The sequence below is a fragment of the Vulpes vulpes genome, unplaced genomic scaffold, assembly GCF_048418805.1.
Source record: "Vulpes vulpes isolate BD-2025 unplaced genomic scaffold, VulVul3 u000000663, whole genome shotgun sequence".
Classification (NCBI taxonomy): domain Eukaryota; kingdom Metazoa; phylum Chordata; class Mammalia; order Carnivora; family Canidae; genus Vulpes; species Vulpes vulpes.
The window spans coordinates 496486-517843 of record NW_027325794.1 but is presented as its reverse complement, the minus strand read 5'-3'; the positions used below and the strand labels follow the sequence as shown (position 1 = coordinate 517843).

The following is a 21358-nucleotide window of genomic DNA, read 5'->3' as shown; positions in this document are numbered from 1 at the left end:
AAATACAAACGATTTTAAAAACATATTATGAACAGCTGTACGCCAATCAATTAGGCAATCTAGAAGAAATGGACGCATTCCTAGAAAGCCACAAACTACCAAAACTGGAACAGGAAGAAATAGAAAACCTGAACAGGCCAATAACCAGGGAGGAAATTGAAGCAGTCATCAAAAACCGCCCAAGACACAAGAGTCCAGGGCCAGATGGCTTCCCAGGGGAATTCTATCAAACGTTTAAAGAAGAAATCATACCTATTCTACTAAAGCTGTTTGGAAAGATAGAAAGAGATGGAGTACTTCCAAATTCGTTCTATGAGGCCAGCATCAGCTTAATTCCAAAACCAGACAAAGACCCCACCAAAAAGGAGAATTACAGACCAATATCCCTGATGAACATGGATGCAAAAATTCTCAAGAAGATACTAGCCAATAGGATCCAACAACACATTAAGAAAATTATTCACCATGACCAAGTAGGATTTATCCCCGGGACACAAGGCTGGTTCAACACTTGTAAAACAGTCAATGTGATTCATCATATCAGCAAGAGAAAAACCAAGAACCATATGATCCTCTTATTAGATGCAGAGAAAGCATTTGACAAAATACAGCATCCATTCCTGATCAAAACTCTTCAGAGTGTAGGGATAGAGGGAACTAACCTCGACATCTTAAAAGCCTCTACGAAAAGCCCACAGCAAATATCATTCTCAATGGGGAAGCACTGGGAGCCTTTCCCCTAAGATCAGGAACAAGACAGGGATGTCCACTCTCACCACTGCTATTCAACATAGTATTGGAAGTCCTCGCCTCAGCAATCAGACAACAAAAAGACATTAAAGGCATTCAAATTGGCAAAGAAGAAGTCAAACTCTCCCTCTTCACCGATGACATGATACTCTACCTAGAAAACCCAAAAGCCTCCACCCCAAGATTGCTAGAACTCATACAGCAATTTGGTAGCGTGGCAGGATACAAAATCAATGCCCAGAAATCAATGGCATTTCTATACACTAACAATGAGACTGAAGAAAGAGAAATTAAGGAGTCAATCCCATTTACAATTGCACCCAAAAGCATAAGATACCTAGGAATAAACCTAATCAAAGAGGTAAAGGATCTATACCCTAAAAACGATAGAACACTTCTGAAAGAAATTGAGGAAGACACAAAGAGATGGAAAAATATTCCATGCTCATGAATTGGCAGAATTAATATTGTGAAAATGTCAATGCTACCCAGGGTAATTTACACGTTTAATGCAATCCCTATCAAAATACCATGGACTTTCTTCAGAGAGTTAGAACAAATTATTTTAAGATTTGTGTGGAATCAGAAAAGACCCCAAATAGCCAGGGGAATTTTAAAAAAGAAAACCATAGCTGGGGGCATCACAATGCCAGATTTCAGGTTGTACTACAAAGCTGTGGTCATCAAGACAGTGTGGTAGTGGCACAAAAACAGACACATAGATCAATGGAACAGAATAGAGAACCCAGAAGTGGACCCCGAACTTTATGGTCAACTAATATTTGATAAAGGAGGAAAGACTATCCATCGGAAGAAAGACAGTCTCTTCAATAAATGGTGCTGGGAAAATTGGACATCCGCATGCAGAAGAATGAAACTAGACCACTCTCTTTCACCATACACAAAGATAAACTCAAAATGGATGAGAGATCTAAATGTGAGACAAGATTCCATCAAAATCCTAGAGGAGAACACAGGCAACACCCTTTTTGAACTTGGCCACAGTAACTTCTTGCAAGATACATCCACAAAGGCAAAAGAAACAAAAGCAAAAATGAACTATTGGGACTTCATCAAGATAAGAAGCTTTTGCACAGAAGCTTTTGTATTTTTTGATACAGTCAACAAAACTAAAAGACAACCTACAGAATGGGAGAAGATATTTGCAAACGACCGCTCAAAGGGCTAGTTTCCAAAATCTATAAAGAACTTATTAAACTCAACACCAAAGAAACAAACAATCCAATCATGAAATGGGCAAAAGACATGAAGAGAAATCTCAGAGGAAGACATGGACATGGCCAACATACACATGAGAAAATGCTCTGCATCACTTGCCATCAGGGAAATACAAATCAAAACCACAATGAGATACCACCTCACACCAGTGAGAATGGGGAAAATTAACAAGGCAGGAAACCACAAATGTTGGAGAGGATACGGACAAAGGGGAACCCTCTTACACTGTTGGTGGGAATGTGAACTGGTGCAGCCACTCTGGAAAACTGTGTGGAGGTTCCTCAAAGAGTTAAAAATAGACCTGCCCTACGACCCAGCAATTGCACTGTTGGGGATTTACCCCAAAGATTCAGATCCAATGAAACGCCGGGACACCTGCACCCCGATGTTTCTAGCAGCAATGTCCACAATAGCCAAACTGTGGAAGGAGCCTCGGTGTCCACTGGAAGATGAATGGATAAAGTAGATGTGGTTTATGTATACAATGGGATATTACTCAGCCATAAGAAACGACAAATACGCACCATTTGCTTCAACGTGGATGGAACTGGAGGGTATTATGCTGAGTGAAGTAAGTCAATCGGAGAAGGACAAACAGTGTATGTTCTCATTCATTTGGGGAATATAAATAATAGTGAAAGGGAATATAAGGGAAGGGAGAAGAAATGTGTGGGAAATATCAGAAAGGGAGACAGAACATAAAGACTCCTAACTCTGGGAAATGAACTAGGGTTGGTGGAGGGGGAGGAGGGCGGGGGGTGGGGGTGAATGGGTGACGGGCACTGAGGGGGACACTTGACGGGATAAGCACTGGGTGTTATTCTGTATGTTGGTAAATTGAACACCAGTAAAAAATAAATTTATTAAAAAAAAGAAATATAAAAGACAATCTGCCCTCAATTTAAAATGTCTTTCAGAAGTACAAATTATATGTATGATTTTATTTACAAATCACACAAGTAAGTATATAAACTTTATCATTAATAAAATTGGGGTCTCTTGTTTTGGCAAGACTATTCCACGATGAAGAAACTGGATGGGTCAGAGAAAGAAGGCTTTGAGACTGAGAAAGATGTAATGAGCAGGAATGAAGATACATTGGCTTGTGTCAAAGAAACTGTAGGTGGGAAACTCCCAGTGTCTGAGAAACTAAGGGAAATAATAAGAGAGAGGAAATAGGCCCTTAAACATCTCTGTAACTCTAACATGGAGAGGGGAGGAAAACGAGGAGAATCAAAATCATAGTTAAAAGCAAAGAAGTGGACAAAGGCAAACACATGTAACCACCCCCATTGCAGGTTTCCAGCCTATTAGAGTAAGAAATGAAAAAAACCATAACTTTAAAGAAAACTATAAATGCTATCACTAGTTGATAATGGCATATTAATTGTACTGAGTTAACAATATTTTGTATTGTTTGACCTGATAATTACAGAAATGTGCATCCTTAAAGAATTACTGAAAAACAAAAATACTGTAGAGGTGCAAAAATTAACGTGTAAAGAATCTTATAAAACTAGAGAAATTCAACAGTACAGAAAGTCAAGAAACAGGAAAAATGAAAAGATCAATGATCTGTGAAAAATAGAAAATAGAATGATGTGTCATAGATGGTAATGGAGAAAGTAGTTTCAGTTCAGTAGTAAAAGTGGACAGGAAGAGGCATGTGGAAAGGAATAGATCGGAAGATAAAGAGATATGTGAAAAAATTGGCAGCAAAATAGGGAAATTTCAGAATGTTAAATAGAATATAATGTGCCAAATACTGGGGATCCCTGGGTGGCTCGGTGGTTTAGTGCCTGCCTATTTATCATGAATAAATAAATTAATAAATCTTTAAAAAAAATATGCCAAATACTAAATTTGCAGTGTTGATAAAAGATTGTTCTAATTTTCCTTGTTAGCATAACTAATAATTTTGATCTTTATATTTTAATCTTGTTCTAATTTTCCTTGTTAGCATAACTAATATTTTTAATCTATTGATTCTTATATCTTTTTCTTTTTTAAGAAAGATTTATTTATTTGACAGAGAGAGTGCATATGAACAGGAGGACACGCAGAGCAGGGGGGTGGGGGGGGAGAGAGAGAGAGAGAGAGAGAGAGAGAGAGGGAATTTCCAGCGGACTCTCTGAGGAGAGAGGCAGGGCTTGGTTAAGATCTCTGAGACAGAGACCCTGACCCAAGCTGAAATCAAGAGCTGGTCACTTAACCGATTGAGTCACTCAGGAACCCCTGTCAGCATCTTATATATATTTTTTTATTAAAGATTTTATTTATTCATTCATGAGAGACAGACAGAGAGAGAGAGAGAAGGAGAGAGAGAGAGAGAGAGGCAAAGACACAGGCAGAGGGAGAAGCAGGCTCCACGCCGGAGTCTGATGTGGGACTCGATCCTGGGACTCCCCGAACATGCCCTGGGCCAAAGGCAGGCACTAAACTGCTGAGCCACCCAGGGATCCCATCATCTTATATTTTACATCATCCCTCCTATTCATATAAAGTTTGTGCACAAAAGCCATGTATCAAGATTAAAGATATTTTTCCTGAAAATGATTATATACTCAGAACTTCAGGATTTTACTGTTCTAAGAAAATCTCAATTAACTTCCTTAGAAATCAGATTTTACAGAAGCGTATTTTGTTGCTTTATAATTCATTTTTGAATTAAATCCACTCCAAGTTTTCTATATTTGCTTACCAAATTAGAAACCATTTAAATATAGAATATGGTTTGCTACAATAGTAATGATACCTGAACTTAGTCTGGGATGTATTTTTTCTTTTTCTTTCTTTTTAAAGATTTTATTTATTCATGAGACACACACACACACACACACACACACACACACACACACACACAGAGGCAGAGACACAGGCAGAGGGAGAAGCAGGCTGTATGCAGGAAGCCCAATATGGGACTTGATCCTGGGACTCCAGGTTCATGCCCTGGGCTGAAGGCAGGCGCTAAACACTGAGCCACCCAAGGAACCCTGGGATGTATTTTTTCATATAGATTTGTTCACAATCTATAACAATCTGGTATTCTACAGAGGTCTGAGTACAGAAATATTTTTGAGTTAAATACTGAATGTAGCATAGCAATATTTACTCAAATTATAAATTGGAAGAGTTGGTTAAGATATTCTAAATTTGAGAATTTGTCTTAAAATTAGCATATATACATTTTTTCTGTAATAACCAGTACAAATTATAGTGTTGTTCTCTTGTATTCAAAAACTAGAGTGTGAGATTCTTTGTTAAATTATCTCTGTATACGTAACACTGTAATTCTTCTTGGCATTTTTATGCAAACAATATAAAAAAAGTTTTCATTTTAAAATGTGTCTAAAAATTATTTGATACTCTTCCCTTCAAAAGTGGAGCTCAGGGGCACCTGGGGGCTCAGTTGTTTATGTGTTTGCCTTCGGTTCAGATCATGATCCTGGGGTCCTGGGATGGAGCCCTGAGTTGGGCTCCTGTTCAGCGGGGAGAGTCTGTTTCTCTCTTCCTCTGACCTCCCCCTGCCCCTGCTCATGCTGGTGATCTCTCTCTCTCTCTCAAATAAATAAAATCTTAAAAAAAAAAAAGTAGAGCTTAATATCCCCCTCCTTGAGTATTCTGTCCAATTGCTGATTGTCCTGAATAGTCCAGGGTATGATAAGCAACAGAGAAAAGGAGAAAGAAAAAAATGGCATTCTGGCACATATGCAGGATTTCAGCTCCACTTGGCTTAGGTGAACAGATGACTGTTCGGGCGTATGCCCCCAAAGTCCCCCACTCTGCCCTCAATATCAAGAGCCTCACAACTAAGGCCCGTGCTTTGATCACAGCACAGACATGCAAAAATAGGAGTGGAAAGGTTATCAAGTAAGAAACGGCTCTCTCTTCTTCTGGTGGATGCAGTGGTATCTTAGCACTGGACTGAAGCCCTCCTTCATCCTGTTAGACTGGATCTCTTGTGCAATATGCACCCTGAACTACCATAAATGTAGGAAAAATCAAAGGGAAAATGAGTGAGGGCAATATGAGAGGGAGGAGAGGAAGGAGAGGAGGTGGAAGCCTGTCCTTTACTACTTTTTTATATTCTGAATTCATTATAAATAGAAACTACTGCTTCCCTTCAAACTCCTAACTCCAAATGTGGTTTCTTGCCTTTCTTGAGACTATATTTTGTTTTAAAAAGTCATTTTTAAATAAAATTATTAAAAAGTAAAAGTTTTCATGGTAGAAGAGTATGGAAAGCAATAAGGAGTTTTTTTAGAGGTAAATACAAATCTTTTGTTTAACTCCTTCCCAGACCTTTTTAAACTTCTATTAAAAGAAGTCTTTTATTTTTTTTTGTTACAAGCTCTGTACAAATTTGTATCCTATTTAAAATGTATTCATAGTATTTCCTTCCTTCCTTCCTTCCTTCCTTCCTTCCTTCCTTCCTTCCTTCCTTCCTTCCTTCCTTCCTTCCCTACATTATTGGTAAACATAATGTGAATGCTTCCCCTATCACTTACTCTGCATTTCAATGACTCGGTGTGTCTCATAGTGGCTTATTAGACAGAAATTTGCACAGGGGTGCACCATGGGTTTGAATCCTGGCTTCATCACTACTCAGGTGTGTCATTTTGACAAATGATCCAAGCTTTAGTATTTTTTTTTATCTAAAGTGCCCCCTAGCCCAAAATTTAGCTCCCCACAATTCTTAGTTCCTAATCCCGCCAAACTGGAATCTTTTGAGCTGAAAAATGAGAATAAAATTATACTACTATTGGAATGATAGCAGCACTAGATATGCATGACAAGTGTTTTCATCTCTAAGGAACAATGTATTTAATTCCATGATAGCTAGGTCTTAAAGATATTATTTAGCACCTCTACACCTCCATATAATTAATATTAATATAATATAGCAATATATAAATCATTACATTATTATTAATACATTAATAATTAAATAATTCTATACAATATATTAATACATTGATTTATCATTCATCAGTTTATTCTATTAATGTGAGTAGCATTACACTTTTAGAATCCTATAAGAGGTAACATTCTCTGGGTGTTATGTGTCAGGTACAATACTGAACAGTGCCCTTGTATTGTCTCACTGACAATATGATAAAGTAGGAGCTCACGTGATGCCCATATACAAGGGCACTCACACTTTTCGTAAATGTTGGAGCTGTGACTTTAACTGATACTAATTTAAACCTAAAGTCCATGTCATTAACCATGATGCATCATGCCCTAGTGGGCTTCTCCAAGGCCACCAGAACAGTCCTGAGCTTTCCTGGGCCAAGTTTTGATACAGTTCTCCCTCCAATATCTACGGTATCCCCTTCTAGAACTTGTTACTATAGACTGGGTCTCCTCACTTTCTCCTTCAGTTATCTCAATCTCTTCTTCTTATATTCTCTCTCCCTCTTTTTTTAAAAGATTTTATTTATTCATTTGAGAGAGAGATAGCAACAGAGAGCATAAATGGGGAGAAGAGCGAGAAGCAGGCTCTCCTCTGAGCATGGAGCCCAAGGAAGGGCTGATCATGACCTGAGCTGAAGGCAGACACTTAACTGACTGAGCCACCCAGGCACCTCTCTTCTTCTTCTATTCTTATCTTTATTTCTCTGCACTTCATTCTGATTGATTTCATCAAATTCATTATCTAGTTTACTATTTTTCTCTTTGTTTTTCTCTGTTTTAATCCATATTTCTGAAGTTCCAGTTATTATTATCAGCATTTCAGACCTTCTGTAAAATCAGCACATTTCTCTACATAGCAATAAGTTAGAAAATATAGCCAAATATATGCTACCATTCACAAGAAAGAAAATGCTACAAAATATATAGTTGTTAAGTGCAGAATATTTACAGATTTTATGTAGCAAATTGTGAAACCCAATGAAGGGATATTAAAGAAGACCTGAAGAAATGGAGAGATATATTCTATTAATAAAATTGTTTAACATTGTTAATATCTCAATTGCTGTGTTCTTATGTGTGTGACATACAGACTAATCCAACAAAAAAAAAATGGTATCACAGCAGTACGAGAAAACACAGGAACAAGGGGACTTGCTGGTTTATAGCACAAATTATTTAAGAAGATAATAATGAAATTTAGGATAAAACTGAATAATGGTAAGAAGGAGTATAATTGACAAGTTTAGGTAAAAGAACAACAACAACAACAAAACTTACACCCCAGTATGTTCTTTATCTAGACAAACACAATAAACTCTCATTCTCTGTGGCAGGTGACTCATAGATCTCATTCATTCATCCATTCATTCACGCATAGTTTGCCAGACGGCCTGGGTTTTAAGGAGTAGTCATATCACGGAGAATAAATATTCTAATCTTGCACACGGGTGTGTGAACAGAGTCGTTTATTTCAGTGTGAGAAGTATCTAACAGAACCTGTGTCATTGTAGAGGAAGGAGCTATGAACATAGTTTTGACATCTGCCTGCTTCCTCCTATCCAACAACCAAGAGGCCCTCCCTACAAAGAGTATCAACTGTTTGATGAGCTCCCTTTATTCTTTCTTCCCCACTTATCCTCAGGCTGAATCTCACAAGACTTGGCGAGTATTCTACAACAATTATATAGAACTGTTCATCCTTCTGTTTTCATTCACTGGCTGATAACTCAGCTATATAAAAAATTTCCTTTGTACTAAAATGTAATGAATAGTCCCTAAGTGTAAGAACATGTTTTCCTTCCTCACAAAATCTAAATTATCTTCCCACATTTTATCAGTCTGTCTTCTCAGTAGTAGCTGTGATAAAGATATATTGGCTAGCGATGCCATAGACTTTTTTTCTACTTGTACATTTTATGATACATTTGGTTATTAAGGTGACTTTTTAAGTTCATGGTTTCATCTTACCATTGGTAATGAAACCTGGATATTCTATTTGAAGAATGGCCCAAAAATATGAGAGTAAGGACACAATGCTGGAAAACAAAATAAAATAATGAAAACCAATCAACAAATCAAAGAAACATCATCTGAGGTACCTCAGATATCATCCGAGGTAAATACACTGGGGAAAAATGTCTAATTGTGTGTGTGTGTGGGGGTGTCAGTATGGGTGTAATTCCGAATTTAATAATTTACTTGCTATAATAATATTTGAATTACCATTATTTTTGATAAAATTTTTCTGGTCATTAAGACATTGTAAACTATCAACTTACCCTTAAAGAAACTTTCAATCAAAACTGACACTTAATATGGACATTTGATAATCCTATAAGAAGTGGTGGCTTTGGCCTCCACATTCTATGGCTAATTCAGGGAACAATCTGTGCAGTCATATAAGTGATAGATGGTTATTATAAGATTATATATTTGTTATTTCATCCTAAAAACACTACAACAACATGCATGGTCTATTACTTTTAAAAGGATGAAGTTAGGGATATGCAGATCAACAATTCAATAAAAGGTTCTTGAATTCAAATTTGAGGCTTATATTCTTAATACGACATATACAGTCACTATAAATCTATTTATTGGTTCAGGAAATAATGAGGGACTGTTTTGTGTCAGAAACTGTTCTAGGTGAACTGTTGACCATAATAGACAAAGGTCATTGCCCTGGTGGAAGCTGCATTCTGGAAAGTGGAACAGGCAATGGACACTCAATGCATGAGTAAATTACATCATGTGTCGTCAGATGGTGAAAATGCTAGGGAAAACAAACAGTGGAGGGTAATTGGGGTTTGAAATCCTTGGGGGTAAGCATGAAGATTGCAGGGAGTAAATAATTGTAGGATCTTGGGTCATCATAAATCTGTGGGTTCTATATTTCATACTACTGCATACATAAAAGGGATTTTAATTGATTTGAGGATTGGAGGATTAGTGTGTATGCATATGTAGTTCTTCTTCTGAGAAGATGATCTATTATTTTCATCACACTCTTAAAGAGATCATGTTCCTAAACAAAAAATTCTGACATTCTCAGTATTATGTGTTTTCACAAAACTAGATAACATAGATATCTATAATTAGATAACTAGATAACACTTCTTTCCTATTATCTTTGCGTTTATTAAAAATAATTGTGAGAGATAGACTTTTTGGAAAAGACTGTTGTTATTACACATGTTGATATTGACTTTTATTCTGAACACTGAAAAAATAAAGTTAATGATATAAATAATTCTGGTCTCTTCTTTAATTGCAGTCCTTTTGGGGATCCCTGGGTGGCTCAGCGGTTTAGCGCCTGCTTTTGGCCCAGGGTGTGATCCTGGAGTCCCGGGATCGAGTCCCCCGTCGGGCTTCCGGCATGGAGCCTGCTTCTCCCTCTGCCTGTGTCTCTGCCTCTCTCTCTCTCTCTCTATGTCCATCATGAATAAATAAATCAATAAGTAGCTCTTTTTTTAAAAGATTTTATTTATTTATTCATGAGAACACACAGAGAGGATTGAGAGAGAGAGAGGCAGAGACACAGGCAGAGGGAGAAGCAGGCTCCATGCAGGGCGCCCTACGTGGGACTTGATCCCGGGTCTCCAGGATCACGACCTGGGCTGAAGGCGGCGCTAAACCGCTGAGCCACCCGGGCTGCCCAATAAATCACTCTTTAAAAAAAATTCCAGTTCTTTTCAATTTAGAGAGAAAATGAATTTATAAATGTTGAATGTGATCACAATTATTGATCCCACCAATACATTGAATTTTTACATTTACACTACTTTTCTTTAAAAACAGCATCATCCAGAAAATGTTAAACACAGTGAAACAATAATCTTCAATTCATTATAAACAACTGTAACTTTATTCTATATAAGATAGTATTGCACTGGTACTTTACATCTAAAGTGAAGATTGTAATTCCTCTTTCAAAAGACTGTTGTAGGAATTTTAAAAAATTTTTAAATAAAACAAAACAAAAGACTTGTAGGAATTAAATGATGTAGTATATAAGTCAATTCAACCTACATCATATTCCTTCTTTTTCTTTATAGGTAATGTGTAACTGTGATTTTTTTCATTATTACAAAAAACATACACACAAGGAATCTTTGCTATATTTCTTTAATTCATTAAGATATGATAGGAACAACCCTGAAAATCAAATTACTTTTATCAAGTTCAATTAAAGTTCAAGCTAAGGAAGGGTATATTCAGATTTTTTGAAGGGAATGTTTGTTCTTTGTAATTTAAATGATTTGTAAATAAGAGAGATCAGTGACACTATATCAGTGTATTTGTATGTCTTTCTTAGAATGAATGCTGTTAAACAAAGATGTTCTAACATTTAGTCAAAGAATCTTTCTAACTCTAAAAACAACTATGACAATTCATTATGTTCCATAAAGTGTTCTTGAACTGGTAATTTTGCACTGGTGCTTCCCGTAATGACCATTACTATACTCATTTCCTCAAATCATATCTCCTTTTACACAGCTTATTATATTTAGAAATTTAAACGTCTGTACATACGAATGGCCAATTTTCAAGAGCATATATTTGAAAAAGTCAAATATGATCCATTTCCATGCCAAAAACATTGACATTCCTGGTCTTTAATCACTTTTCTTCAGCTTTCCAGTGTACTACCAAATGAATGTAGACTAAGAGAGGATTTGGTGACCAAGAAATACTCATCATTCACAGAAAAATGCAGATTCCAAAAGAAACAGGAAGAACAAAAATGTAAGTCTATATCGAAAGGCAGACTTTACTACTTTCTTATAAACTTCACAATCTTGTTTTAACAAGATGTTGTCCCCAATGTGTAGGTAAAATCTCATGGGCCAGAGCTTATTTTCAACTGTGAAATATACAATAGTAAACTCAGATTTTTAAAAATCTCCTTGAATAGAAGTTTTGCAACATTATATTATCAGCTGGCAAAATATTTCCTTCCCTTTTGCCCAGTATTTTCACATAATTTTTACACTGGAACCTTACCATAACAACATCCTCAGTCTGTGGAAATTCCATAGTAGAGGATGTATTATACTGCAGTACTTGCCACATTGAAATAAAGTTTAGAAAATTATTGTTGAGCGGTTATTATGTATTAAGTACTATGCCATGTTGTATAAAATGTTTAATATATATGAGCTATTAAAATTTTGTCTGAAATCTATCTGGTCCCTGACCTGTATTATCTATGCCACTGGAAGCTGTGAACTCTTTACAATGGAAAATGTTAGGAAACAAGACTAGCAAAGATCTGCAGCATCTACTCCTCTCTATGTTGTCACTACCTTTTTAATACATTTTGGTATATTTGTGTGTGTTTGTGTGTGTGCGTGTGTTACGGAAAATCTGATTCCACACAAGCAATATTACTACACTGTATGATTTGCTAATGACCTAGACTTTACCATGTAGGCAATAAGGAAAATGCTGTAAATGTATAATCAGGAAAATAATGTGATGAAATTTGTGTTTTGATCATAAATACAGAGAATGTACTGGAAGGAGTTGAAACTGGTGTCAGGAAGAACAGTTAGGAAGTATGGGCAATGATACAAGGGCAGGAACTATATGTGAAAATCCTTGTAAACTTCAAAGTCCTTACAAATATTACTTATTATTATTGGTGAGATTTTTTAAAAAAGATTTTATTTATTCATTCATGATAGTCACACACACACACACACACACACACACACAGAGGCAGAGACACAGGCAGTGGGAGAAGCAGGCTCCATGCAGGGGGCCCGACATGGGACTCAATCCCGGGTCCCCAGGATCGCGCCCTGGGTCAAAGGCAGGCGCCAAACTGCTGGGCCATGCAGGGATCCCCCATTATTGGTGAGATTAATTCTTCTGGTAATTAAACCTCCCTGGACTAAGAGCAAGAATGAGCTACATTAGACAGATTTCCTGCCATAATAGGGCTTGTCGTAATGACACGGTTTTATGTTATAAGGCCAAAGTGCAAAACTAAGCTGATGCCTGTTTTGCACTACAATGCCCAGCTGTCTATTCAAATAACTCTTCTGCTAAAAAGGAATCTCTTGTTATATTAATGACTCTTGGTACTACACAAAACCATCTAAAACTGTTCCACTAGACTGTTTTAAGAGCAGTCTTCCCATAATGACCCAGAATGAATTTTCCTAGATGTAACCTAGTTTAAATGGCATATAAATCTCCAATTTGCCATTTGCTATGTAGATAACCATAAGCACTCTAATAAGAAAATGTGGGTGTCATTACACTTGGTCAAATTTACTACTGAATGACTAGCTAACAGACTTGGAAAATTTTACATCCTTTATCAATGGAGGTGTCATTAAAAACAGACCCTGGAGCTATGTCCTGAATTTCATTTTAAAATCACAGCACATTATCATTATCTGGACCTGTCTCATTATAATAGGTTTGGTCTCAATACAACAGCAATTTCTTTAAAGCTTATTGTATGATAGAGTGAAATCTGGGAATTTTTTAAAACTACAAATAGCTTTCAATTTTTTACTTTTTTTTTTAAGATTTATTTATTCATTCAGAGAGAGAGAGAGAGAGAGGCAGAGACACAGGCAGAGGGAGAAGCAGGCTCTATGCAGGAAGCCCGACTCAGGACTCGATCTGGGGTCTCCAGGATCACGACCTGGGCTGCAGGCGGTGCTAAACCGCTGTGCCACCAGGGCTGCCCAAATAGCTTTCAATTATTTCCTCCCTCTATCCCTGCCTGCTTCTATATTCTCCATTACTAAATTGGTACATCATGAGGCTAGGATGAAGTTCCTCCATTATTTGGGAGGCTATGCTCCTGATAATATCTGGCAATTTTAGAAAAAAAGAAAAGCTATGAACTTGTATGTTAAGCGAAAGAGTTTCTGATCAGGGTGGCTCAGTAGGTTTAGCATCCAACTCGTGGTTTCAGCTTAGTTATAATCTCAGAGTCTTGAGATTAGCCCCAAATCAGGCTCTGCTCTCAGCTCTGAGTCTGCTTAAGATTCACTCTTTCCCTCTCTCTCTACCCCTCCCCCACTCACGCACACATTCTTGCTCTCTCTCAAATAAGTACATAAAATCTTCAAAAAAATTAAAATTAAAATAAAATCTTTTGAATGCTGTTCTTCAATGTTTAAGGCACACAGAACTATCTGGAAAGCTCATTTTGGTGGGGAGATCTGATTCCTCGGCACTGCTATAAAGGATGTGTTTCTGCCATATCATAGTGCAGCAGAGTGCAGCACTAGTGATGTTGTGCTAAGCATAGCTGCCTTTCATAGGGCAGCATAATTCAGAGGAATTTACCCTGAGGAAAACTTCCCCAATGCAAAGCAGATGACTGATAACACCCTTTATACAGACTGAACGTAATGGTTTATTCACTTATGCATATTAAATCCCTTTGAAATTAAAGGGAATCAGAATAGGCTGCCACAAAATGTGTCACTTTGTCATGTGGACTGTTTTGAGCTGAAGGCAATCAAGATCCAACGGATTCAAAAACTTTCCCCTCCCCCTTATTTGTCTCTGAGAATTCAGAGGAGGTCTGGTCCTGGAAGAGAGGTACCACCAGAAATATCTACAAAAAGTACAGGCTAGGTGTGCCAAGCTAAGGGGAACTCAGCAAGATACGTTTGTTCAGTTTCCTCTGTGTCCCACTGTCTCTGCAGGTCATGACAAACATTTGTTTTCCAATTATTTGCTCTTATCATCTTTCTGTTAATTGTGTTCCTTCCTTTTGAAGCCCCAGATCCCTACCCCTAACTCCTTAACTCAGAATGGCATATTAAGCCTCAATTGCCTGTCTTGAAGCTTTTCATGTCTTTGTGGGGCTCTCATAAGTACAAAATTAGATGTTAACCAATTTAATTAGTAGACCAGCCAAAAGAATCCAGTAAGTTAAGAAAAAAAAAAAATCCCTCCCTACTAAAGCAAACATTAGAAGAGTAGCAATATGGGGCACCTGGGTGCTGCAGTTGGTTAAGCACTCGACTCTTGGTTTTGGCTCAGGTCATGATCTCAGGGTCATGGTCTCCAGGTCGTGAGACCGAGCCTCTTGTCAGGCTCTCTCTCCCTCCCCCTCTTCCCTTCTCTTCCACTTTCTCTCTTTCACTCTCTCCCTCTTTCAAACAAATAAATAAATATTTTTTTAAAAAGAAGAATTAGCAATATGATTTTAGATTTACAGCATAAATTAAACAAATCACAAGTAATCCAATCATATTTGAAGCTGGCCTCCATCGTATCAGTTCAGATGAAAGAATGATCAATAGAGGTCATATCATCCCCAGGCATAACTGAACTAGCCAAGAAACCTGTAAGAATGCAACCCCACTAGCTTACAAATAGATATGATCACCAGATGTACTTAGTGAAATTTTTAACATAAGGAATCGAGATGTCTTTCAGATTCCAAATCTCTTGAGACGGAGAAGACCGCTGTGGGACTTAATGAAATGGCATCGGAGCATCTGCTAGCATGACATCATGGGCCTCCAATCAACAGCGTCCACCTTCTCAGGAGCCCCCTGCTCCAAATTTTGACCTTAAAAATCCTCACTTGCAAACCATGAGGGGGTACAGGACTTTTGAGCATTAGGTACTGTTCTCATGGGTGAGACCACACCATTAACAGCTTATCTTTCTTCACTGCAAAAGCTCAGTGTCAGTTTTTATTGGCTCTCTGTGCATTGAGGGGACAAACTCTCACTCGGTTCAGTTACAATTTGATTAAATAAGGGTATATAAACCCTGCCAGTCTTGAAGTGAATGAGGGAGTTCTCGGGGTTTGTAGTGATCAGCTGCATCCTGCAGATTCCTCATTTGAATCAAAGGCAGGTTGGCAAAATGAATAGACTTTCCATTTTGAAGACTTGGACTAAGTATGGGGTTAGAATCATACTTGACTGCCTACCAGGCAAATATCTCACCATAATGACACTCAAAGAGGTAAAACTACCTCCTGAATCAAACTGATCAGATTGAAATCCCAGCTCTGCCACTTACTCTATTTCCATATCTGAAAATAGATGTAACAATAGTAGCTACCTCACAGAGTGACAGAGGATAAATTAATCAAGTCATGTGAGATACACAATATATTTCTTGGCATACTGCTTACCAACAATTAGTTACTACTATTGTTGTTCTATTAAAATAATAATTTATATGTATTTTCAAAAATTGGTAACACATGCCATTTTATAGCATCTGGAGAATGGAATCTGAGTTTAGTAATACTTCCTCTTCCTTAAACATTTACCTAAAATATAGTACTAATGTTTTTGAATTAAAGTTGTCCAGTCATGGGCATTACCCTTTCTTAAAGCTGGGTGGATCCTCAAGACAAACGTCTCTCTAAATATCTCTTTTCCCCATAAAGCAAACAATGGTCTTTTGCAAGGGACATTCCTGTCAGAAGACTAATAATAGGGACACCACTTGAACCATATGGGTATTACGTGAATAGAATGTAGATATGCAGAAAAACAAAATGTAATCATTGAGGCTGTTGAGCTGAGCAAACACTGCTTCACAGTGTTAATGACATGAAATTTTCCTCTACTTTCTGTGTTTTTGCCTTTGTAGCTACTCAGAATTTCACCCCGGTCCTCTGGTGACAGCTGTGGCACATGAGCTCAGAACACTGGATCTGCTCGATGATTTCCTGCCAAGCACTTTATTAAGAGTTTTAGATTTATTAGATTCAATACAGTTTGCTTGATGCATGGTAGATTATTCTATATTTCGTAAAAATTACCCTGTTCTATGGCTTGATGCCTTGAGTTTATAGCCACTAAGACATGGTTTATTGTTTGTTCTTGATTTGGAAACAAATAGTTTCCCTTTGTTCTGATTCTTTATTTTCCCTGTCTACTTTTGAGATGCTAGAGCATCGTGATTGCACATAGTATTCGAAACTCAAGATTTATTATACATTGCATTTTCTTTAAAAAATTAGATTATAGATCTAAGAGTAAACAATGCTTAAGGAGCAAGAGACTGGACGTGTGATTTGTACACATACACTTAATTTCCGTATATTCTTGTCATGATTATCCATGGCATTTATGAACCTATGTTGATTTATTATCAAATGAAAGTTTAAAAAGCCTAACAATTTAAAAAAGCAAGATGCACTTAAAATAATAAACTTTAAATAGAATCATCTAATTTAACATCAATAAATCTGACAATCTGACAATTCAGGGTGAGGGTGTTTCTATATACTTATAAGGAAATTGTATGTCTTTCTTTAAAGTTTTTCCCTATGCTATATTTAAAAAACAAAAATCAGAAACAGAAACAAAAAAGTCTATCTCAGGATGGTTATAACAAGTGACAATGTACAAGTTTCATAAATTTGAACTCTTCTAATTTGAAAACCAAATCCAGTTGGCTAGACTGTTGTGTTTGGTTGGTGTTTTATGTAATTGGGAAATTTTACATTTAAAAGTAGTTTTCTGAAAAAAAAAAATAAAATAAAATAAAAGTAGTTTTCTGGTATTATGCTGAGTGAAATAAGTCAATTGGAAAAGAACAATCCTTATATGGTCTCATTCATTTGGGGAATATAAAAATTAGTGAAAGGGAATAAAGGGAAAGGAGAGAAAATGAGTGAAAATATCAGTGAAGGTGACAAAACATGAGAGACACCAACTCTGGGAAACGAACAAAGGGTAATGAAAGGGGAGGTGGCCGGGGGGTTAGGGTGACTGGGTGATGGGCACTGAGGGGGGCACTTGGTGGGATGAGCACTGGGTGTTATGCTATATGTTGGCAAACTGAACTCCCATAAAAAATAAAAATAAAAAATAAAATAAATAAAATAATAAAAGTAGTTTTCTAATTCATTTTAAAAAATCAGAAAATTTAGGCTAATACTCTTGATTGGCAAAATTAGCTGAAGCTGACTACCGGCTGTCCCTTGTACTAAAGGCCCATGTTCTCCAAAGACCTTGTTCCCCTTGTTCCCAACCCTCTCCATTCATTCATGTTGGTGGGCTAGTCTTTGTATATACATTTGTGCTTGGGACCACTGACGTAGAGATGTCAAGGGATGATGTGCTAAAATCTGACAATCTGACAAGCCCGGTAAAGGTAGGTTAGGAATCCATCAATAGGCTTTATAATGTAGCTTATTTCAATATAATAATAGTCATGGTGCAAATGAGAATAATTACCTACTTAGTACTTGAACAACTATAACATTATGCAGCCATTAACCATGATATTTTAAAAAATATCAGATGCAAATGTAAAAGTGATTTGGTTAAATGACAAAATCACAGGTCATATAGTCGTAGGTAAATTAGTATTGAGTTATGTTACAAAGAGAATTCAAACGAGATGTGCACTATCAAGGCACTACTCTAAATGGATGGATAATCACGTAGAATTACAGAGCTAAATTGGGTCAGGCAAACCAATTCCAGGACCAAAGATTCATATTTATATATTAATTGCAACTAGTTACATTTTCATTGATTTTTTAAAGAACAAATTAGAGAGACCAGTATGCTTCTTTGGAATAGAGAAGAAAAAGTTTTAAAAAAGGATATGAGTATTGTCTAAAGTTAGAGTCCTGAGGGAATGGTTGAATAGTCGAAAAGGACTAAGGATTAGTTAGCACAAGTACTAACTAGTACTAAAGTACTAGTTAAGCAACATTTTAAGTAGTATAATAATTTTTCTGATAGATTCTTTGCATTTTTAAATATTTGCATTTTTGTTCCAGTAAAAGTAACTCACTCTCCATGTAGGTGATTAGAAAAGGGGGAATGGAAGAAATAAAATACAGCTCACCTATAATCTTACTATCAATATTTTACTATTAAAAGTTTCAATCCTGGGGATCCCTGGGTGGCTCAGCGGTTTGGCGCCTGCCTTTGGCCCAGGGCGTGATCCTGGGGTCCTGGTATCAAGTCCCACGTCAGGCTCCTGGCATGGAGCCTGCTTCTCCCTCTGCCTGTGTCTCTGCCTCTCTCTCTCTCTCTCTATGTCTATCATGAATAAATAAATAAAATCTTAAAAAAAATAAATAAAAGTTTCAATCCTTTTGTTTCTTGTCTTTTTGCTGCTAAACCATAAGATGTATATGGATCAGGAGCCTCTATTCTGCTCACTAATATATCCAAATACCTACACAGTGCTTACTAAAACAAAAAAAAAAGGTAGGCACTTGGTGGATATTGACTGAACATGTGTGTTCAGAATTAGAGTTCTATTGCTTTATTTTTATTTTTTACAAAGATTTTATTTATTTATTCATCACACACACACACACACACACACACACAGGCAGAGGGAGAAGTAGGCTCCTTGCAGGGAGTCCGACGTGGGACTTGATCCCAGGTCTTGAGGATCACACCCCGGGTTGAAGGAGGAGCTAAACCGCTATACCACCCAGGCTGCCCTGTACTTTTTATTTTGTGTCTTTTCATTTGAGTTCATATTGTGAGCATTTTTGTCTTTAAGTGTTCTAACAATGTAGTTTTTTAAATGGCTAGATATGCCATAATTTCTATTGTTGAATATTTAGGTTGTTTCCAAATTATCACTAACACCAAAATGCTTCTGCAAGCATTTTTTCCACATAAAACTGGTTAGTATAAATATCTGGTATACCAGACTCATGAACTGAGTCTTTATATTGATCATTATAATTTTTGAAAATTTTATAGGAAAAATAAATGGTATCTAATTGTTTTGATTTGTAGTTACTTGACAACTGTTAACACTATATATTTTTTGTGTATGTCAATAAAATTACCTTTAAATGGAAATATTATTGTTTAAAAATTTAACAGAAATCCAATGTATATAATATTTGATCTCTTCTAATCAGCATATATAGAAACACAGACACATTATAGACTTTGCTATATAGTTAATTATTCATTGTATCTTAATCAACATTTCAAAATACATGCACATATGCACATACATGTGTATTAACTGTACATTCACTGACACATTCATATATTCCTTATGTGATAACATGTGCATATTTATTGACTGATGCTGAATTTTAAAAAAATGTTTTTAAAAGATTTTATTTATTTACTCACAATTGACAGAGAGAGAGAGGCAGAGACACAGGCAGAGGGAGAAGCAGGCTCCATGCAGGGAGCCTGATGTGGGACTCGATCCTGGGTCTCCAGGATCACACCCTGGGCCGAAGGCGGTGCTAAACCGCTGAGCCACCTGCGCTGCCCATGTCAACATTTTTTCTTATTTGACTTTTAGACTTTGTTTTAGAGTAGTCTTAGGCTCACAACAGAATTAAGAGGTAAGTATTGAGATTTCCATATACATCATGCTCTACACAGGCATAGCTTCTCTCCCATCATCAAAGTCATTCACCAAGAGGTATTTTTAAAAATAATAATTGTTATTAAATTAATATGGATATAAAATATATTTATTTTTATTTACATACTTATACTATAAATATAAATTATTATTTTTATCAGTTTTTGCCAAGGATAAACCTACAGTGACACATCGTAATCACCCAATGTCCATAGATTATATTATGGTCCACTCGATATTTACATTCTATGGGTTTGGACAAATTTACAATAACATCTATTCACTATTATAATATCATAGCATATTTTCAGTGCCCTAACACAAACAAAGGAAAATGATTCATCTTCTCCCTAAATTCCCTTCAACTATTCATCTTTTTATCGTTAACACAGTTTTTTTTTCTTTTCTGGAACATCATATAGTTAAAGTTATATATAGTATGTGACCTTCTCACTTTGGCTTCTTTCACTTAGTAATTTGCATTGAAGTTTCCTCCATGTATTTCTATGGCTTGATGGCTCATTTTTATTTTAGTGCTCAGTAATATTTGTTTGTATTTATCACATACACGTATTGCAAAACTTCTTGGTTCCTTCCAAGTCTTGGCAACTATGAACAAAAGCTGCTATAAACATCTATGTGCAGGTTTTTGTGTGAGCATAAGTTTTCAGGTCCTTCAGATAAATGCCAAGGAACTGAAATCTTCAGATTATCCAGATGTCACTAATATCTTGGTCTGTTCCAATCCCATTGCCGTTTACCTTTTCTATGCCAAGTATGGTTTATGAACTAGTAACATAGGCACCAAATACGAGCTTTTTGGAATCTCAAGTCTCACTCCAGGCCTACTAAATTAGAGCTTGTATTTGATGAAAGTCCTCAGGCAATCGATGTGTACATGAAAGTCTGAGAAGCAGTGCCATCAATTCTAACACCTCTGATTATAAAATATAAGTCTCCACTTTGACCTAGAGTTAGAAACATGCCTAAAATCAGAAGGAGCTTTTGAGACAAACAAAAAAATCTTCAAATCCCAGCCCTTCTGCTTCTGAAGTGATTCTCTTGAACAGGTAATGCAACATTTCTCCTCTTTCTCCATCGATGCAATGATGAAAATAAGACCTTGTTG

General features: G+C 36.6%; 1 protein-coding gene across 8 annotated transcripts in view; it reads right to left on the bottom strand.

Moving 5' to 3' along the window:
- Window positions 1-21358, bottom strand: part of LOC140597417 (small G protein signaling modulator 1-like) — an 80478-nt gene that overhangs the window by 20748 nt on the left and 38372 nt on the right. Inside the window, exon 7 of one of the 8 annotated variants that reach the window (XM_072745680.1) lies at window positions 1-21358. This exon is cut by the window's left edge and continues 8468 nt beyond it. The exons of 6 other annotated variants lie outside the window; for them this stretch is intronic. The gene's annotated coding sequence lies outside the window, so the exon portion shown is untranslated. One more of the 8 variants, XM_072745682.1, reaches the window with a different exon arrangement.